This window comes from Diabrotica virgifera, chromosome 4 (assembly GCF_917563875.1).
Source record: "Diabrotica virgifera virgifera chromosome 4, PGI_DIABVI_V3a".
NCBI lineage: Eukaryota > Metazoa > Arthropoda > Insecta > Coleoptera > Chrysomelidae > Diabrotica > Diabrotica virgifera.
In genome coordinates this window covers 80,640,702-80,664,130 of record NC_065446.1, presented here as the reverse complement: position 1 = coordinate 80,664,130, position 23,429 = coordinate 80,640,702, and the positions used below count along the sequence as shown (strand labels likewise).

The 23,429-nt window shown below is 32.7% G+C and overlaps 1 protein-coding gene across 1 annotated transcript in view; it reads left to right on the top strand.

Moving 5' to 3' along the window:
• Positions 1-22,474: 22,474 nt before the first annotated feature.
• LOC114331268 (protein rhomboid) overlaps positions 22,475-23,429 on the top strand; it is a 137,650-nt gene continuing 136,695 nt past the window's right edge. Inside the window, exon 1 of the mRNA XM_028280780.2 lies at positions 22,475-22,680. The gene's annotated coding sequence lies outside the window, so the exon portion shown is untranslated. The remainder of the gene's footprint in view (positions 22,681-23,429) is intronic.

Below are 23,429 nucleotides of genomic sequence, written 5' to 3'. Positions count from 1 at the left end.
TATAAACCTTCTATTTATATACTAAGAACGTACTACCGCACATCTTTGTATGGGAAGAATATTATATTTTTAAGAATATTCTAAGAAAGTGCTATCAAGTGCTATATTGCTTAGAAGTATGTTTTCAGCATCACCTAATCTCATCTTAGGTTCTACTGGTTCTACCAAATATCTATTTACATATTTTAATTGCAAATGAGAATGTAGTTAGAACCTACATTCTACAATATTGCTTAAAAAGTAAGTACATATTTATAAATTTTAGTTATTTATATAAATCATTATATAATATTTAGCTAAACTAAACTATGCATAATAAGTAACTAAAATTTATATAATACTTATATGTACTTACCTATTTAAGTAATATTGAGTTATCAAAATAGATTATATGTATTTTGAAGCACCGCAAACAAAATAAACAGATTATGTATGTTCTTTAGTCCTAGTACTACATCATTCGCCTTCATCCTTAACACTGCATAGATCCCCACCCCCTCATCTATGGCATACATCCATAGATGATACAAATAATGAAATAATGCCTGTTTTCTTTTTCATATTTTACGGTTTTTTCCTATCCCTGATCCATTCAGGTAAGAATAGAAATGTTCAGAATATGATGGGGGGGGGGGGGTATGAATGTATTGTGGAATAACAAAATCGGTGGTCAGTGTTGCCAAACGGAGAGAAATTTCCCTTTTTGCGGGAATTTTCAACATAAAAGGTGATACAGGGAAAAAGTTAACTCAAAAGGGAATCATTGTTCCAGTCCAAATTGTAAAATATTAAGAAAAAATCAAAATATTTGAAAATAATTCAACATACCTTCTCAGATTTTGTAAACAGGAGGGAAGTTTTTTTTTATAAAAGTGGGAATTTTTAAGGTAAGTTGACGGAAAAAGCTTACTCGACGGTTGGCAACGCCAAAGCCTTTGGTTGTGCAGTTTGGCACGTTTTGGTTCTGCGAAATGGCCTATTGAATTGAATGTACCTAAATTCAAATTCCAAGGATGTAAAAATACTAATGATTCATGATAAACTCGAAATGGTAAAGTCATTTCAATTATGAAAACGAATTTTTAATAGTATCTATGTAAACGTTAATACAATTAATGTTTAAACTTTTTTACCCTACAACAATTTTGAAATGAAATTCGTCCAATACTACCTACATACATAAATTTTATTAATTATGTATTCTAAAAAATAACGAAGTTGATAATCTATAAGGCTAATATTATACTTCCTATACATACAAATTATTTTTAAGATATTTTAAAAGTATCTACTTATAAGTATGTGTTAAGAATGTACTTATAAGTATGTGTTAAGAATATTCGATAAAGGTATATTCTAAGAATAAACTTTTATGAATATTCCGAGATCCTACGTACACGAATATACTTAGTATATTCGGTACGAGAATATACTTTGAAGTATATGCAAAGAACATGAAATTTAGAATGTTTTTTAAGGTAGATGCTATGCTTGTACTACACATATACTAAAAAGAATATACTCCGACGAATGTTGGTAGTATATGCTTAGAACATGATGCGAACATCATTGTTATGTGGGCATGAAAGTAGATTTAATAAACGTCAATAAAGTAGCAATAAAAATAAAGTTTAAGTCATATACTGTCACATTTATATCTATGTACGTTCCCCCAGGAACCAAGTTATTGTTACAACAATGGAACAATTTCATAACATCTATAGAAAGACCATTTATAATAGGAGGTGACCTTAATGCTCACCACATTGCCTGGGGCCTAGACAACCAAACAGATATGAAAGGTAAAATCTTGATGGACTGTATAGACGATAATAATTTAATATTCAAAAATGATGGTTCTCCTACTTTCTTTAGGAACTTCTCGAAATCGGCAATAGACCTGACCATTTGTACTCCTGACTTAAACCACTTGATCACTTGGAAAACACTTCAAGACCTATTTGGTTCAGACCATACACCTATAAGAGTAGAGTTAGAGGATCAACCAACTCATACATATAATCCATATTCACAAAAGTGGAATTTAAAGAATGCCGACTGGAAATTATATGAACAGTATTCGGAAGATGTATTCTCTCAATTTAAAGATATAAATTCTTATGAACAAATTTTGCACAATATAAATACAACTGCATCCTACTTCATCCCCAAATTTAAAATAAAAAAACCGACTTCTAGAGGAAAATACTGGTGGGATTTAGAATGTGAAGAAGCAGTCAGAAGAAGACAGGAAAGTTTTTGTATATTCAAAGAAAATCCAAACCATGAAAACCTACTTAAGTATAAAAAAGATGATGCACATGTCAAGAAGATCACTAAACAAACTAAAAGAAATAGCTGGAGAGATTATGTCGGATCCCTAAATAGGTCAGTCCCTATTAAAGATGTATGGTCAAAAGTTAACCGAATAAAAAATAGAAAAACAATGAACAAAGTCCCTGTTATACTGTCGGAAGCTTCGTGGATAGAAGAGTTCCATCAAAATATCACACCGCCGTCTGCAGAATTAATAATTCCTGATTTACAACTAAATGCTCTGTACGACTATCCAGAACCAATCCGTTTCCTAGTCAAACCATTTTCTGCCACTGAACTAAACTTTGCGTTGAAGAAAAACTCAAATTCAGCACCAGGTGCCGATAATATCCATTACTCGATGCTATCAAATCTTTCAAGAATTGGTAAGGCTGCACTACTAAATATAATATAATGAAATTTGGATGCGCCGCATAAAGATTCCTGACGATTGGCACGTTTACACTATTATCCCGGTTTTAAAACCAGGAAAATCATCAAAGAATTGGGATTCTTACCGTCCAATCGGTCTGGCTTCCTGTATACTAAAAACATATGAGAGACTTATTAAAAACCGTCTGGAATTTTGGCTAGAAAAGAACGACCTATTACCAAGAAGTCAGTTTGGTTTTAGAAAAGGTAAATCCACACAAGGTACCCTCTGCCACTTTTTAATAGACATTTATAGTTCCTTTACTTATAAGAAAGCAGTTAGTGCTTTGTTCTTAGATATAAAAGGGGCTTACGACAACGTTAATCTTCACATACTATACGCGAAAATGTTGGAAATAGGAATACCCGAGATAGTAACATGGAACATCATTAACTTATACATTAATCGAGCAGTTCACGTTAGATTAAATGGAGATCAATCTAACTCCCGATACACATCTTTGGGACTACCTCAGGGTAGCATCCTAAGTCCTATATTATATATACTGTATACTGCTGACTTAGAAACTAAACTTCCTCAACACATAAAAATCCTACAGTACGCTGATGATGTTGCGATATATGCAGAAAATAAGTCAATAGATAGATGTAATAACTACCTTAAATCGACATTGAATATTATAAAAAAATGGGCGACCGATATAATAACTTAACAATATCAGAGAGTAAATCAACCATTGTTACCTATACTAAAAAACGATATGTTCCTCAAAGCCATTTACAATTTGATAATACTAGTATTCCTTATAAAACTTCAATAAAATTTCTTGGCGTATTTTTAGACTCCAAATTAAATTGGAAAGAACACACAAATTACATATTACGAAGAATGGAAAATGCAATGAATATCATGAAGACTGTAAGGGCCGGTATTTCCAACCTCACTTAAGCCAAAGCTTACTTTAAGCCTTTGCTTAAGCTTAGATGTCTGTATTTCCACTTCAATTTGAGGCTTAAGCCTAGGCTTAAACCAAATAATTTTAAGCTCGCGCGGGAGTTGGTTTAAGCCTTTGCTTAAAATTTGTTTTCTGTTTTTTGAGGTTATTTCTATAGATTATTAATTATAGAGTTGTTTTGAAAACCAACTTTTAAGTAATAACGTTATTATTGGATTATTAAATAATAATCTATTAATTCATTAATCGTAATAACGATTATTAAACTTCTTACTACTTTTGGAAGGTGTAGGCACATGAAAATTGTTTATTTCTACAATGCTTGGTAGGTATACTTATTTATTTTACAAAAATAAACTTACATTCCAATTTGACATTTTAAGGAATATATCCAATAAACAAAATTACAAAGACGGATCTATTGCTTATGCAAAATAACAATAAAAATATAACCAGAGAAAATATAGACAATAAACTAAAAACACATGTACCATGTTTACACAAAATTAAGTGAAGTAAAAATAACATTGATGCAGATAAAAAGATAAAATTAAATGTTAACAGTAGTGGTTTTTACCTCAGAACAGTTAGCTCTGGCACTTTGACGTATTCAGAGGTACCAAACCAATTAACTTTACAGCTGAGCATCAGTTTAGTTAAGAGAATGATGGAAATACGGCACTCAGCTTAAGCTTCTCCTTAACTTTTGACACAGGCTTAGCTAAGCAAAAGCTTAAGTAGCTATTGAAATACCGGCCCTAAGTGTCAGTAACTGGGGAGCTGATCCAAACATATCAATATTACTATTCGCGGTGTGCAAATACTTGGAAAGGGAAACGAGAAACGACCGTGCGCGAGTCGCGGAGAAATATTGCAACTATCTTAAATAATTCATATTGTCAATTGAAATTGTCAAATTGACGTATATTTCATACCTTCTGTCATTGACGCAGAAAAATTATATATTGCTCCACAATATTGATATGATATGCAATTATTATATAAAGGTAAATTTAATTAATTGTATTTTGCTTGCAGTAGTGCATTTTAATAACTGATTTTATTTACTACATACAATTGTTTACGTTTGCTAAACATAACCTGCATCTTATTTTTTCTTCTTATTATTTTTTTGGACTATGGTCTTGACAATTATTCAGCAACCAGGACTAATATAATTGGCCAATATAATTAAAAGTGCGAATAAAAGTACAGAGCGTAGAAATAGAGGTCGCTTTCCCCAACTTGCACGGTCCCAATACAGAAATTTGATAAGATCAATCTTAGACTATGGATCTATTTTTTATGGCTCAGCATCAAACTCTGTACTCCAAAAAATCGAGAGGATCAAAAATAAGGCACATAGGTTATGCACTGGTTATCTTCGTAGCACACCTATATTGGTCATGGAATGTGAGCTTAATGAACCTCCACTTTCATTACGCAGGGAATACCTAAGTGAGAAATTTATAGTTAAAACAGCGGTTAACGATAAACTGCTATTAAATAAAATTGTTCATTTAACCACCTCATACCTAACTCATTATTACTGGGAAAAAAATAAACTGCTTTTAGTTGTGGAAAGCTTCCTCAACGTTTCTAATTCCATTGGCGACATACACCAAATAGAACAAAGCTCGTCTCGAAAGCTAAATTATGAAAATTATTTATCTCCAGTTAACTGTCATTTAAGTAATATTCGTGCGACAGACTTCCTTACTAAAATAGACCACCTTCAGTGTGTACAAAAAAACTGGGGGAGTTATCAGAAATTATATACGGATGGTTCAAAAATGGAAGGAAAAGTTGGATATGCTATATATTACCCACAAAAAAGTATAAAAATAAACAACAGATTACCTGATAAAATGACAATTTTCACAGCTGAACTCATTGCAATCAAAGAAGCATACAAAATATGTATTAATCAAAAAGAACTCAATTATGTTATATTTACAGACTGCCAAAGCATTGTAAAGACATTGAAATATAATGTACATAATTTTGCAGAAAATTATATCATCAGTGACATCATAGCAATGAACAGTGAAGCTTTGAAATCGGGCAAAAATATAATATTGTGTTGGATAAAAGCACACATTGGTATAAAAAACAACGAAATAGTAGATGATCTGGCTAAAAAAGCAACAACGAAGGAATCCACTCTGCATACTTATCAACTTCCTATGGGAGACATAATTTCTATTATGAGATCTATCAAACGGACGAAATGGCAGGAACAATACAATAATTCAGACAAAGGAAATTATTACAAAAAAATCCAGCCTACATTTCCCATCAAGACATGGTTTAATCAAGTTTCCAACAGAGGCTTTATCAAAACTATTTGTCGAATAAGAAGTAATCACTGTCTGACTCCAGTCTACAAAAGAGAAATAGGACTTGTAGATAATGATGAATGTTTATGTGGAGAGCTAACTGATCTACAACATATGCTGTTAGAATGTCCTTTACATTTTATTGAAATATCAAACTTTTTTGCCAATCTAGTTCAAGTTAATGTACAATTTCCTTTTAATCTTATATACCTTTTACCATCAAACAATCTAGATGTTTATAAAATTTTGTACAACCATGTTAATTGTTTAAAATTAAAGCTCTGAGAAAAAAAGAAAAAAAAAAAATAAAAAAAATAATAATTAAATAAAATAAAAAGTTACTAAGATCTAAACCTCCGCGAGGTTGAATCGGGTTTAGGTCTTAGCGCGATGAAAAAATATACAAAAAAATACATAAAAAAAACTAAAAAAAAACTAAAAAAAATAAAAAATGTAATAAAAAAATGTTAAAAAATATATTAAAAAATAATAATAAAAAAAACAGAGTAAAAAAAACTTAGTAGTACTAATAGTTTTAAATTTAGATACTAAGCATATATTTTGTAAAAGAGAGAATTCAAAACACATTGACTGGCCAGTTGGTTGCTTAAACCAGTGCCAATAAAACATAAACACACACACACACACACACACACAATTTTGCCGTCTATTTCTAACTTGCATCTACGCGGCTCTTTACTTATCACTATACATTTAGTTTTTTCTACAGATATTCTCATATTAAATTTATTTGCTGTGAGATTGAAAGTGTGGAGCTGCCTTTGTAGTCATCCTCGTTATCAGCAATTAGTACTGCATCATCGGCATAGCATAGTATCGTGATTTTATGCGCTCCCATGTGGTATCCATGTCGTTTTCTGACTTCGTGAATTATTTGATTCATCATCATATTGAATAACAATGGGCTCAGCGAGTCTCCTTGGCGGATTCCTCCTTTTAGTTCTATGCGTTCTGTTTCTCCTGTTGACATTATAACTCTGGTCTTGTTGTTCTTGTTAATTTCCTTAATTAGCCTTATTATCTGGTGGTCTATTTGTTCAGCTTGTAATAAATTTAAGATATCATTTCGCCTCACCCTGTCAAAAGCACTTTTTAAATCTACAAAGCACATGTATGCTGGTTTTCCATATTCAATAGACTTTTCTACTATTTGCCTGATAATAAAAATTGCATCTATTGTGCTGCGGTTCTTCCGGAAGCCTTGCTGTTCATCTGCCATATTCGCGTTTTCCTCGATTTTATCTTTTATGACTGCCGTCAACAATTTTAATGTGCTGTTCATCAGACTAATGCCTCTATAATTTTCAGGATTTTTCGAGTCTCCCTTTTTGAGTATCGGTAGCAGGAGACTTTCCTTCCATTCCGCTGGTACTACTCCGATATTTATTATATCGACAAATAATTTTAGGAGCCATTTGAGTAGTGTTCTTCCTCCATATTTTAGCAGTTCATTATTTATCTTATCAGGACCAGGTGCTTTTCTATTTTTTAATTTTTTTATTCGTTCTTGTAGCTCTTCTTCTGATATTAGTACTCTATCGTGGGTTTCATTAATGTTTATTTCTCTGTTCTCTTCTTCTCCTTCTCCATATAATTTCGCGAAATGCTCAGTCCATTGTGTCTCCGTAATGTTATCTATCCGTATAAATTCATTCATTTCTGTTTTTTGTCTCCTTATCATCTTCCACACCTTTTTCTGGGATCCATAGAGGTCGTATTCCATATCTTTGGTAAATTTCTCCCAGTGTTCCTTCTTGATGTTATCTATTTCTTGGTTTACTCTATTCCTGATTGTCACGTAGTCGTCTCGTGCCTCCGGTGTCTTCACTCTTTTGTATGTTAGGAAAGCTTGTTTCTTTTGATTTTAGTGCTTTCACCCTTTCGTCGTACCATGGAGTTTTGTATTCACGTTTATTTTTGTTGACTTTTCTTTTACCTAAATCTTCTTCTGCTGCTTGTAGGATACTTTTTCTAATAATTTTCCAGGTTTCTTCTATATCCTTTTTAGTCTCTAGGTTATGGCTGTTTAGCTTTTCTGTTAGTCTGTTTCTATACAAGTTTTGTGTCCCTTGGTCTTCTAAGCTTTCTATGTTTAACTTTTCTTCGACTTTTGTATTTCGTTTGCGTTGTGTGTTGATTTCTATATTTATTTTCCCTAGTACTTAATTATTATTAACTAAATTAATATTAGCTAAAGAGGTTCTGGAACTGTTTTCTTGTGACATGTTCTAGTTAAATATTGTATTTATATGGAAACCACAATTACCGCCAATTAATACCAAGCATTTACATTTGTTATACAAAATACAATGACTACACAGGAAGTGCTAACTAACATCCCGAACATATTTCTATAAATGTGTTAAGTCTATTTTAAAATTTGCACATATACATAATGTCTTACATGACATCACGTCAACAAAGAAAATAGAAGAAAAAGGTGGCAAGTTGCGATCATCGCGACGATTATCGCAGTTTCCGTATCTCTCTAGTAGAGAGATCAACATCCTCGCATTGACTTTCAGTTTTCAGTGCTTTATAGTCTAAGAGACGACGGTATTGCTTAAATTTAAATAAAATAATTTGCTGTCAAACGAAAATGAGAGAAATCTTACATTTCAATTCGTTCAAGAGGACCATAAACGTCCATACGTACGTATCACCCTTATTGAGGATCGTCGGAGGGGTATATATGGTTACCTCTGAACGAAATGAATAATCTTACATAGAAGCAAAAACTTCGTAACAGACGGTTTTTGCTTGCTTTCGATTCAGAGGGATGCACAATCCCTGGACAACTGTTTCTGCCTTACAGGCTTCCTCAGCAGAGCTAGCGTGCACACCTCTGAAGCGAAAACGAGCCAGCCAATCTATTTAAGTGAAATTTCAAAGATCATTTGAAATTTACATTGGGACGCAATTCAGCGACATCTCTTAAATGAACTGAAAAGTCTCAGATACAGAATCCACCATTATAATATAAATTAAAATGGTAAATAGTTATTTAAATCTGAAACTTTTCCTTTTTGGTACACATCCTTAATCTGCGACTTTTACAATTTATAAGACAGCAGACGACGAATATAGAAAACAAGAAGGACTCTACTATATGCAGCCACATTCCGTTTTCATTCTTCTAGGAAAAGGACAGAAAGAAACTTCCTAGTACTCAAATCTGAGTAAAGATAGAAAAGTAAAAGACGGTTTTTGCTTGCTTTCGATTCAGAGGGAAGCTGCCTGTAAGGCAGAAACAGCTGTCCACATTATGCATCCCTCTAAATCGAAAGCAAGCAAAAACCGTCTTTTACTTTTCTTTCTTTACTCAGATTTGAGTACTAGGAAGTTTCTTTCTGTCCTTTTCCTAGAAGAATGAAAACGGAATGTGACTGCATATAGTAGAGTCCTTCTTGTTTTCTATATTCGTCGTCTGCTGTCTTATCAATTATAAAAGTCGCAGATTAAGGATGTACCAGAAATAATTTCCAACAAGAAAAGTTTCAGATCTAAATATAACTATTTACCATTTTAATTTTTATTATAATGGTGGATTCTGTAACTGAGACTTTTCAGTTCATAAAATACTTTGGTTTATAAATGGTATACAATTTATTAAATACTTTAATAAAGTCATCCAAGTGGATAATAGAAAAACATCAGAAAGTTTTCGATCTAATCAGATCATCTTCGGTGACATTCTGTGTAGTAAATGAAATGAGCCCACTAGTTGATATAATATAGTCTTCAAAATTACATAGTTATTGATTACAATATACCTTTGTAATGCGACACAATGTCGATGTTAACGGATTTTAATATTAATACTTAAAAGCAGCATGACGCGAATGACTTATCCAGTTATTCGAGCAGGGAAGCCATGCTGCTTTTAATGTTGGGGCCACAGTAACGTCTAATGTCGTTAATTAACGCGTTATTTGACTAACGCGTTAGGTGTAGCCATGACTTAGCGCGCTAATTTGTTAATGCCATTATTAATGCCGTTAAACGTTAGGCGAAAGATCGGGTGTCGGTTTCTTTCGACACTACAAACGAGTTCTCTTCTTCTTCTTCTTAACGCAGGCGAGACTCGTTAGTCTCTGGCACTTGGTCATAAGACCTTTGTACCAAACCCTGTTCTTCTCCTTAAACTTTAATAAGTCCTGTGGCCTTAACGAAGGCCAACAGTTTTCTTATTGGTAGTTTTAAGATCTATTCTGGTTCAAACCTCATTTGACCAGTGAAGTTCTGCCTTACATCACCTAGCACACTGCAATAGCATAGTATGTGTATGGCAGTTTCTTCTTCCATTTCGCACTTTCTGCACCATGGTTCATTCACCTTACCTAGTTTGTATAGGTGATTTCTTAAACGACAATGTCCAGTCACCATTTCAGTGACCGTTTTGATCTCTCGTTTATTGAGGTTCATCAAACTGTTCGAGAGTTTTTTATCAATATTCTTGATTATTTTTTTAGTCTGGATTTGCCCTTGAGTGGTTCTCCATTTATTTTGATGATTCTTTATCAGCCATTTCTGAACCTCGTTTTTCATAGCATCTTTAGTGATGCCACAGAAAGGTTCTGGGCCTTCAAAAGTTTTTCTCGAGCCTTGTTTCGCTAACATATCTGCTCGTTCGTTCCCATGCACCCCTTCATGACCCGGCACCCATATTAAAGACACTTTGTTGTCTTTTGCCAGGTTATTGAGGAGATCTTTGCAGTTTCTCACCAGTTTTGATTTGGTGAGAGGGTTCTTTACAGCCAGAATAGCCGATTGGCTATCTGTGTAAATGTTGATTCTCTTAGCTTTAGGGTCCTCATCAATTATTTCATCAATGCAGGCCACCAAAGCAAAAACTTCAGCCTGGAACACCGTTGTATGTTGACCTAGGCTGTAAGATTTATTATAGTTACATGTTTGCCCAAAGACTCCTGATCCAGTACCATGGGCAGTTTTAGATCCATCAGTGAACCATATTAAGTCTCCATTAATGTTTGGGACTTTTTGTTCTCTAGATGGTATAATTGTGTTAATCTTCTCAGTGAAGATTAGTTCTGGTGTCATCATATCTAAGTTCATCATAAAGATGTATTCCTCAAGTATAGTCCCAGTAATGTTTGTGTGGCTATTCAATACATAATTTGGCCTCCAAGTATTGTTTGCTTTGAGCCTCAGGATGGTCATAAAGGCTACCGCCGAAATATACAATTCCAGCGGAGGGAGACCTGTGATAGCTTCTAATGAAGCCGTTCCTGTACTATTCAAGGCTCCTGTTATATTTAGAAGCGCTTGTCTTTGTAGGGTGGCGAGAGTGGTCACACAAGATTGCAAAGCCGTCTTTCTCCACCAGAGTACTGACCCATAAGTAACTGTCGGTCGTATCACTGATGTACAAACGAGTTACTCCGTTACGTATCGCGTTGTTGTGGCTACACTTGCGCTGTTTCAACAAGTTCTAGCTTGCAGCGCAGCAGAGTAATTTATTTTGTGAAATAGGTTACATATATACTATGATACGAAAATGGAGTGGAGTAACGAGAAAATACTTGAATTTTTAACAGTGTTCAGTTCAGTAACAGTAAAACACATAAAAATCGTGGTGTTCATGGTGACGCTGCATTTTGATCATCCACCATCTTCTTTTAAGTCTTGGTTTTTGCTTGATCCGTTTATAAAATAATAATTAGCACTCATAAAATATAACAGCGTAGCAGCTTCGACTTATATCTTAAAATTATTGGATTAAAAAACGCGTTTTCTCCTGATTTCGAGCTAAAATAAGTGTGGCCAGTTACTTTAACTCGCAGTTTATTTCATCATTTTTGGTGTGTTAATTAATACGATAATGGACGTTAGACGTTAACGTTACTGTGGCCTGTGGCCCCAGCATAAGTACTAATATTAAATTCCGTTAACGTCGACATTGTGTCGCATTACAAAAGCATATTGTAATCAACAACTATGTAGTTTTGAAGACTATATTATATCAACTAGTATAGTGGGCTAGTTCTATTTACTACACAGAATGTCACTGAAGGTAATCTGCTTAGATCGAAAACGTTCTGATGTTTTTGTCACATGGATGACTTTTTAAAGTCTTTAATAAATTTTATACCATTAAACAAACCGAAGTTTATTACTTCTATGTAAGCTTTTTAACTATGATATACAGCCAATCACTGGGACTTTCCCTTTAATTTGGAAATTAATGATAATTAGTCTCCCAATGACGAATTACAACAAATAACTCGATGTGGATGCTGTAGCGGCATCTGCTTAAAATAGTTCAAAGTTTTGGTTCCCGAAAAATAAACACTTCTCTTGGGACCGGTTTCTCGTTACGCCTGAATTCTTGGTAACCAAACGAACGATGAATGAAAGAAGACACCGGGAAGTCTAAAAGGTGCACTTCAATACCTGTCTATTCATCAAGGCAAAAATCCAACGAAATATTGGTTCCTATACTCAGATAAAGGTAAAACTAATATAAGTGAATTCGCTGCAAAACGAAAATGAGAGACATCTTACATTTCAATTCATTCAGAAAGGACCAGGAATTGAAATGTAATAGAGTCGAACCCGCTTATTGGAATAGCCTTCGTGCCAAACAAAAATATTCTTATAACCGGGATATTCTAATAACCGATCATTGGTGGCTAGCCGTAATAAGTGTACCTACCGAATATACGTAATAATAGTACATACTATGTTAATATTATGTATATGTATATGGTTTTAGGTCTTTTGGTTTTAGGTACATAATATACTTAATAAGAAAATTATTTATTTAGTCTTGAAAAATAATCAGTAATTGTAGCTTGTTTTTTTGTTACATAAAATATTAGTCATTTTTGTTCCCCTGAATTATATAAATTAGAAAAATTTACCATGGTTTGGCCATCCCGAAAACGTTTTATAACTTTACACGCGTTTAGGATGGTCGAACCGTTTCTTAAAAATTTTATAACATGCAACTGGGTGGCAATATAATGTATAGTTTCTAGACAAAGGAAATTATTTTACGACTGGATTTGTCGGTAAACGATTGAATTGGTACTCATAACAACGCAATAAAATATCTGTTACCTATCTGACAAACCCAAATAATATAAATAAAATAGCACTACAGGCCTTCGAAGCCGAGAAACCATAGTACAAGACATAATTTGAATTTTTAGGAAATTCGAAATTGTAGGTAAAAATTTATTCGTCGATCTGAAAAATATTATTCTAATAAGCGGTATTGTTTTATGTTTACGTATTCCAATAAACGGATAAATTTATTAAGGAGTAAATAAAAACGTTTCGGGACCTCGAATTTATATTCCATAAACCGGGATATTCCTATAACCGGTACTCTAATAAGCGGGTTCGACTGTATGTCTCTCATATTCGTTTTGCAGCGAATTCCTTTATATTAGTTTTAGATACTTCTATCTAAGTATAGGGACCAATATTTCGTTGGATTTTTGCCTTGATGAATAGACAGTTATTGAAGTGCAACTTTTAGACTTCCCCATGTCTTCTTTCATTCATCGTCGTTTGGTTTGTAAGTAAGAGAAACCATGAAAACAGGCGTAACCAGGAACTGGTCCCAAGAGAAGTGTTTATTTCTCAGGGGAAATAAAACTTCAAATTGTTAAATTTTATTCTTTATTTATTAATAAAAAATTTTTGTACAAAATGTACAGGATGACGAGTGGGAAAACCACTATAAAAATCTACTGATAGAACAAAGACCAGAATTCAGCGTTGATGGAGACGAACAAAAAGCAATGATCACAGAGGAGAAAAAAATAGTAGTAACAGACAGAGATGAAACAAGAAATAAATTCCAAGAAGAATAATAAAGCTGGAGGACCAAGAAGAATTGTGGCGGAGCTAATCAAACATGGAACAGAGAAATTAAGAAGAATGCTGATTAAATATATGCTGAATCATGGAGAAAGCAATAAATTTGGAGGAAATTTCTAAACAATGGCAGGAAACCAGGGAACATCGGTATATAAGAAAGGAAACATAAAATAATAGAAAAACAAACATAACTGAAGAAATCCAGGAAAAACAACTTTGTTGGTATGGCCATGTACAAAGAATGGAGGAACATCAACTCCCAAGGCTGATAATGGAATGGTAACCTCCAGAACGAAGGAAAAGGGGTAGACCGAAACCTACCTGGATAAGTGGGATCCAAAAAGCAGTGTCTGAAAGAGATCTAGGATCGGGAGATTGGACAGGTCGACGCGGCTGGAAAATAGAAACCGGATGGCGCAGAACGCTATAAACCAGTGTTATATACAGTGCGTCTGCGTAACTTGGAACCATATGGGAAACTTTTTTAATATCAATTTTACGAAAAAAAGTTATTCTTCATAAAGTGCTCTGCATAGTCTAGAACCTAAGATGCAATCATCAGATCTCAAATTTTATCAATAATATACGAGGTATGTCCAAAAATATGCATTTCGCTCAAGAGTAAAGTGCCTCTATATTTCCCAATATCGAAAATTGTTATTAGGAAAAGTTGTTTGTAATTAAAAATTATATTATAATATGCATTTACGTTCTTCTAATTAAAAATTTTTTTTTTTGAAAATTTTCGTCAAATTACGGATTCTTAACATCATTTCTATTTAAGATACCTCCGTTTCCGTTGTTATTAATTTTGCGAAAAAGTTATTCTTTATAAAAATGTCTGAATAGTCAAAAAACTAAGATGCAATCATAAGATATCAATTTCTTCAATTTTATACGAGGTATGTCAAAAAATATGAATTTCGCTCAAGAGTAAAATACCTTTATAGTTCACAATATTTCAACTAGAAGGATGCAATTGCATATTGAAACATAGTTTTTAATTCTGAACAACTTTCTATAACAAAAAATTCAATATTGTGAAAAATAAAGATAATTTACTCTTCAGCGAAATCCATATTTTTGACATACCTCGTATAAAATTGACAAAATTCAATATCTTATAATTGTATCTTGGTTGTTAGACTATGCAGAACTTTTTATAAAGAATAACTTTTTTTCGTAAAATTAATAATAACGGAGCTATCATAAATAAAAATGATGTTGGGTGTCCGTGATTTAAGAAAAATTTACAATTTTTTTTTCAATTAGAAGAGTGTAAATGCAGATTATAACATAATTTTTAATTACAAACAACTTCTCTCAATGACAATTTTCGATATTGTGAAATATAAAGGCACTTTACTCTTGAGCAAAATTCATATTTTTGGACATACCTCGTATATTATTGATAAAATTTGATATCTGATGATTCCATGTTAGGTTTTAGACTATGCAGAGCACTTTATAAAGCATGGCTTTTTTTCGTAAAATTGATATTAAAAAAGTTTCCCATATGGTTCCAAGTTACGCAGACACGCTGTATAAATATAAAAGACTTCGAAAACTACAAGCGTCATCGCTACAATGGCAAGACTGTATGGTAGGATCAAAATAGAGAAGAGTATAGAAGACAACATCGATAAAGAGCAAGCACGATTCACAGCAGGAAAATCGTATCTAGATCATGTCTATACAATATTAGTCCAGAGAAATAAGATTTTTCTCGTGACACATCCCCCTCCAGGCCGAAACCAAAATTTTTGAGTAGTATGGACATCTGTATTAATAACCTTTATGTTTCCTGCAGCCGATTTTGATGATATACATAGTTATAAACAAATGAAGATAAAAAAACGGTCAATTTTTCCTTTTTTTCGTCTATAACCAAAAAGTTAAGCATTTCAAACAAATTTGAGACTAACAGATTCATAAATCGTCTAAAAAATTTCAATATGGCGTTCGTTGAATATGTCTTTCCTTATTGGTTGCTTAGAAAATTGTAAAATAAATTATAAATTTTGAGTTTTTATAAATATTCATAACTTATGTAAAAATTAACTTAGAACCTTCTTATTACACGAATTGCTGAGACTTCTGGTGCTTAAATTATATTTTAAATTTCAAAGCAATTGGTCAAATAGTTTAAAAAGTTATTTAATTTGTTTATCCCAAATTCATTTTTTTTGCAACACTACAAGTTAGAAAATTATGAGGTTACAGTAAGACTTCTGACAGTTTATGGAAGAAGAACATTTATACTATTGACATAATTAAAAAAAAATGACAAAAAGTAATTTTAAACAGTGTAAAATTATTTTGCAAAAACACGTCGATTTTTTGCTTACTTATAAACAATTAGAATAACTTTTTAACCGTTACCCGTAGAAAAATTATGTTTTCATATTTGGAAAGACTGAATTTTTATACTCATTTAGAAAGAAAACCATTATCCTAGGACAATTAGGGACGAAGTTAGCCCCCCTTTTTTTAATTCACATGTTTTTGCAAAATCGTTTTGCAGTATTTAGAATTATTTTTTGTCATTTTTTTTTAATTAAATTAATTGTATAAATTTTCTTCTTTCATAAACTATCCAAAGTATTAGTGTAACTTCATCATTTTCTGACTTATAGCGTTGCAAAAAAAATTAATTTTAAATAAACAAATTAAATACCTTTTAAACTATTTGACCAATTGTTTTGAAATTTAGGGTATGATGTAAGTACCAGAAGTCTCAGCATTCCGTGTAATAACAACGTTATAAGTTAATTTTTACATAAGTTATGAATATTTATAAATACTCACAATTTATGATTCATTTTGCAATTTTCTAAGCAACCAATAAGGATAGACATATTCAGCGAGCGCCATATTGAAGTTTTTTATACGATTTATGAGTTTCTTACTCTCAAATTTGTTTAAAATTCTTAACTTTTCGGTAATAGACGAAAAAAGCGAAAATTTACCGTTTTTTGATCTTCATTTGTTTATAACTATGTATATCATCAAAATCGGCTGCAGGAAACATATAGCTTATTATTATAGATGTCCATGCTACTCAAAAAATTTGGTTTCGGCTGGAAGGGGTTGTGTCACCAACAGGATATTTTTTTTTCTTATTTCTCTGAACTATATATCCAGAACCTATTTTACTTCAAATCAGGCCCGAGGCACTACATAATTTTAGGCCCCTAAATATAATTCAATAATAATATTAATTAAGTTAATTAGTTAATATTGATATCAAATTTTTTAATTGTTCTAAGACCTTCTTCTTCTTCTTCTTAACGTGCCCTATCAAGTCCACTTGACGTTGGCGATTAACATGGCAAAACTGTCTCTGTCTCGAGCTATTCTAAATAGTTGTTCTGCTTTCTTTATTCCTGTCCACTCCCGGATATTCGTCAACCAAGAGGCCTGCTTTCTACCAATTCCTCTGCCTCCTTCGATTTTACCCATCATAATAAGTTGAAGAATATTATACCCGTCTCCCCTTACTACGTGTCCAAAATAGGCCATCTTTCTATATTTGATGTTATCAAGCAGCTCGCGGGCAGCATTTGCTCTCTTAAGGACTACCACACTTGTCAGAGTAGCCGTCCATGGTATTTTCAGTGTATGTCTGTGCAGCCACATTCCAAAGGCCTTCAAACGATTAATGGTCGATATTTTTAATGTCCATGCTTCAAAACCATACAAGAGGACTGACCAAATGTAACATTTAATCATGCGCTTTCGAAGTTTAAGTTGCAAGTTATCATTACAGAAGAATGACCTCATTTTTTAAAATGTCGTGCGGGCTATCTCGATTCTACATTTTATCTCTTTATCTGGATCTAGTTGTTCAGTAATATGGCAACCAAGATATTTAAAACTGGGTACTCTTTGAATTATAATGACCATCAACATATATAACTGTGAATCTCGATGGGCCAAACGGCTAAATACCATGTATTTTGTTTTTGAACAGTTTATGTTTAGACCAAACTCTCTTCCCACTGTGTCAATGACATTTAAAAGGTGTTGTAATCTATTCATATCATCACTTAAAATAACTGTATTGTCTGCATATCTGATTGTATTTATCAGAATTCCATTAACTTTCACACCCCGTTCCAAAATATGGAGCGCTTCCTTAAATATTCTATCTGAATATAAATTGAATAACAGTGGGGACAGTATACAACCCTGTCTGACACCTCTTTGTATTTTGCATATTTCTGTTGATTTTCTTTTTATGCAAGCTGTCGCTGTTTCACGCCAGTATAATTTTTCTATGATTCGTACATCTTGACTATCAACTCCTTAATCCTTTATTATTTTAATTAATTTGTGATGTTGTGCTCTATCAAAGGCCTTCTCATAGTCAATAAATACAGCAAATACGTCTTTCCTTTGATCTCGGCATTGCTGCAATAATACATTTAGGGCAAAGAGTGCGACCCGGGTTCCCAGTCCATTTCTGAAGCCAAATTGTGTTTCATCCTGGTCTTCTTCACATTTATCTCTGATTCTACTGTGGATGATACGAAGAAACATTTTCAAAGTGTGGCTCATGTGGTTCTAAAACCACAGTTGACAAATTTGAAAATTTATCTTGTTTTATTGCAATAAAAATTTTTTGATGATCTTTCCGGGCCCCGTTAAAATGCGGGCCCGAGGCAGGTGCATCACTGGCCTAGTGGTAAAATAGGCCCTGAATATATCAGACAGTAGAGAAGAAAAGAGCTAAGAACAGAAATGTAGGTACACATTTGTAGACCTTAGGAATTCAAATGACACTGTTCCAAGGTAAGAGCTATATAAAGCAATGATAAAAATTGGAATACCAGCTAATCTAACACAAGCGAACAAGAAAATATACATGGGAAATACAATAACAATGGAAACAAGATAGTTACCAACTTCAAAATAACAATAGAACTACTAAGTATAGGGATGCTCAACGTCACAAACTCTAAAATATTGTTAGAATACGTATTAACAGCCAGGAAGTCGAAATGTAGGGGCATGGGAATAATGATAAGGGGCGATTATCTCTACACATTGTGTTTCGCAGACCACCATGTAGTGATTGCTCAAGATGAGCAGGATATCAGTTACATGGTAAGAAGGCTAAAAGAGGAACACAGAAAGGTGGGCAAGAAAATAAATATGAAGAAAACGGAATACTTAGCAATATCGGAAGAAGACGTCAAAAATTTTGAAATAGAAGAACACGTAGAAATAAAAGGAACGAAGAAATTTAAATATTTGGGTCTTTTTAACTTAAAGAAGAGATAAAAATAGATTGGGACAAACAATATCCTGGATAAGACAACTCCATAGTATAATCTGGAATAAAAACATCAAAGAAAAACAAAAAAATAATGAACAATAGTCAGAAGTATCACAAAATACGCAGAAGAAATTTTGATCATAAACAAAAAACCAAAGGAGCATTCTATTTAGCGACTAAAATGGAATACTGTAGAAGATACTGGTAAGATGCTGTGACCTGACCAGAAGAGACAGCTTATCAAAATGAAGTGATAACGAGAAGAATGAAATAATGTTTATCACATACTTTCTGAAGTTCTCGATAGAATCTTTCAATCTCTTCTTCATTAGCCTCTTCTGTCGGTGCATAAACATTAAACATCGTCACTTTATGCATTTTACCTTTTGGTCTTATGGATTTTCTCAGTCTTTTGGTTACTATAACCAGTGTAACCAGTGATAAGGGAGCTATAAACCTTACTGTTCTTTCACCTTGCCTGATTTCGTTTCCGAAGTAGTAGGTATAGTGAGAATTTATTTTTACGAATTTCCTGCCGAAGTTCTTCTGCCATAGTTATCATCCTGCCTTTAAGAGGGATCGCACATTCCAGGTTCCAAATTTTAAATCTATAATATACGTAAAAATGATCAATATAAAAAGTATGTAATATTTACACTCCCAAAAACCATCTCCCATCTTACATAATAAAAAGTGATTCATTATTCGACTTCTTTCAGTATCATGTCCGATTATCGAACGGATCATTGGCGATCATACTGGCAAAAATAACTTTGTCTACTGCAGCTTGAAACAGATTAGCGGATTTCTCTTGATACCATTATCACATATTTCGGAACCAGCATATTCTTCAGCCTGGGCCTCTTCTTCCGGCGATATTGCCCTGTGTATTATGAGGTGTAAAAGGTGATATTCCTCTCTAGATACCTCATTACATGGCGGAAATATTGTAACTTCCTAATTTTTATTGTTTTTGTTATTTCTATGCTCTTTTTTTTATTCCGTGTACTTTTTCATTTCGTATTCATTCAACGTAACTTATCCGCAATATTCGTCAGTAGATGAATATTAATTGGTATAATGGTAAATGTCTCCAATTTTTTCATTAGTGTCTTTGTAAGGGTCCAGCTCTTCATATCATACAGCAATATGGAGAATGTGTAGCAGGATTCTAAGGTTTAATATAATATCTCTATTAATGAGAATTATCTTTAGTTTATAGAAGGCGGCTGTGGCTCTTAGCCTGATCAAAGAATAATCTGACCCCAAAAAAAATAAAGGAAGGATGAAAATTTGGGAATAGGTAGTTCAAATTGTCTATTATCATATAAGAACAAGTTTACAATTCTACATCCCCTCCGTTTTTCAAAAATAGAGGGGAATACCCCCTCTCGAAGGTGAAAAATTTACATTTAAAATAAGTCCGGAATTGGATAAAATGACTAATTCTCAGTAACTTTTGTTCTATAGAGTTTTTTTACTAAGTCAATACTTTTCGAGTTATTTGCAAGTGAATATGTTCATTTTTAACAGAAAAAACATGTTTTTGGACGGTTTTTCGGAGATAACTCAAAAAGTAAGTATTTCAGCGAAAAAAATATTCTTAGCAAAAATATAGCTTATAAAAAACTGAAAAAAAATGGTGTATGCTTAAGGTCTGTAGACCCAGTAGAAGCAGAGTTGTAGCACATAAAAAGTAGGTTCTTCTTCATAAAAGTCCAAATCGAATATTTCAATGTGAAATAACCCAAAAACGGAGCACTTTTCGGGGGAATTCATTTAAACTTAAAAAAAGGATGTTTAAGTGTGTTTAAAAGAAGGATTATTTTTGTTCTTTTAAAAAAACTTATATTATTAAAAGTAAGTGAGTTACTCTCAAAATATTGTTGGTCCCTTTTATTTTTTGGTAAAAAAATCGCGAAAATCACCCCCTAATTAGCATCACAAATAAATTTTGTCATTACCACTTCACAAGTTACTTTGCTTATGTATTATTTATATGATATGTAAGTTTCATCGGTTCAAACTGCTTATTTTTGAAAAAGCTGTTGTTAAAATGGCTCGAACGAGTAACTAATTACGAGTTTAGTCAAATTTTGAACAGCCATAGCATAATCAATTTTAGTATAATAAGAAAACAAAACAGGAAAAATATTCAGAGAAGCAAAACGTACATTTTATTGCTCTTTAAGATTTTTGGTATTACTTATAATTTTTAAGTTAATTCCATGAACAATTCCATTTTTTTTCAAAATTAAAAAAAATGTTTTATTTTAAACCCAATTTTTTTCAAAACTGAACACTTTGAACCAATGAAACTTATAGATAATATAAACAATGCATAAGTAAAGTAACTTGTGAAGCGGTTACGATTAATTTTATTTGGGAAGCTAATTAGGGGGTGACTTTCGCGATTTTTTTACCAAAAAATTAAAGGGACCAACAATATTTGAGCGTAACTCACTTATTTGTGACGTTAGAATTTTTTTTAAAAACAAAAATAAACCTTTTTTTAAATACTTTTAAAAGTTGTAATGAATTTTCCCCGAAAAGTGCTCTGTCTTTTGGTTATTTCACATTGAAATATTCGATATGGAATTTGACGAAGAAGAACCTACTTTTCATTAGCTACAACTCTGCTTATACTGGGTCTGCAGACCTCACGCGTACAAAATTTTTTTAAATTTTTTATAAGCTATATTTTTACTAAGAACATTTTTTTCACTAGAGTACTTACTTTTTGAGTTATCTGCGAAAAACCGTCCATAAACATGTTTTTTTTTTGTTACAAATGAACATATTCACTCGATAACTCGAAAAGTATTGACTTGTAAAAAAAACTCCACAGAACAAAAGTTGCTTAGAATTAGTCATTTTATCCAATTCCGGTATCCTATTCCATATCCTATTTTCAACGTATATTTTTTCACTCACGAGAAAATATTTATCACCCCGTATTTCCCAATTTTTGTAAAATGGAGGGGATGTAGAATTGTAAACTTTTTCTTATATAATAATAGACAATTTCAACTACCTATTTCCAAATTTTCATTCTTCCTTTATTTTTTTGGAGGTTTTCGTAAAATTTTGTGTTCCCTGGTTGGGCTATCTGGATATATTATTAATAAAAATGTAATGGTGTTCATATCACCGCCTCTCTACCTATTGACTTCAGTCGGTACAGGAGACAAATTCACTAGGTTGCTATAACAACCAGGGGAAATATTTTCAGCATCGGGAAAGCGCCTAGCGCGTCGCGGCCGATGCCCGCGGAAAGTCGGAAAAGCGGAAAATCACTCTTTGGTCGGTTTAATATATTCTGAAAAGCGGTTGGCCGTCGTTTTCACTTTCGTACGATGCGTCGTGTATGTAATATACAGTATACAGTACAGCTTCGCTCGTGGAGAGGGGATCATGTGGTAAAAGTTTTTCTGTAGATTTAGATTTTCGTTTATTTGTCACACCTCTGTTGTTTGTGTGTGGCGCGTGTGTCAATGTCGGACGAAAGAAAATATTTGTTTTGGTGAGTTTATTGGTATTTTTCTAAAATTTTGAATGAAGCTTAGTGTTTTTGGACAAAATTTTAATATAAAATGAGATTACGTTTCTAAATCTTCCACAAACTTGGTTTAAATTATAAAAAATGTTATTTAAAACAAAAAAAAATACATAGTAAATTTTTGTAGTTGGCTGTATACCATAGTTAAAAATTTACTGAAAAAGTAAAAAATTTTAATAAAATCTATATACCCTTTACACTGGAAGTATTTTATACTGCGGGTCATAAGTTAGGGATATAGAAAATTATGCTCATTTTCATAGTGGATTTTTTCGTGAACAGATTAACTGAATCCGCTATTTTTTATTATTTTATATTTTTCTTTAGTATTTATACAGTTGTGCAAAGGTTTACTCAAACTTTTTTTGTATACCGGGTGGAACAAAAGATATATTTTTCTTATGTTAAGTTTGAGACACCCTGTAGGGAGGACGAGGTACAAATACGAGTATGCATCGGAATCATACGAGTATTATAGTCTGATGTTTTGTGTTGTGAACATTTTGCTTTTTGAATGTCCCCGATATCTTAAGAAACAAAGAAAATAGGTGGTTTTACTCTTTAACATGTGTTTTAATTAAAACAACACTTTACCTAACAATAAGAAATAACAGTTAACAAAACTTTAAAAACAGAAAGGCACGCAACTTAAACACTTAGACACTTATAAGAGTTATTTGTCGACCAGGTGAGCGGTATGCACAGCGCAACTT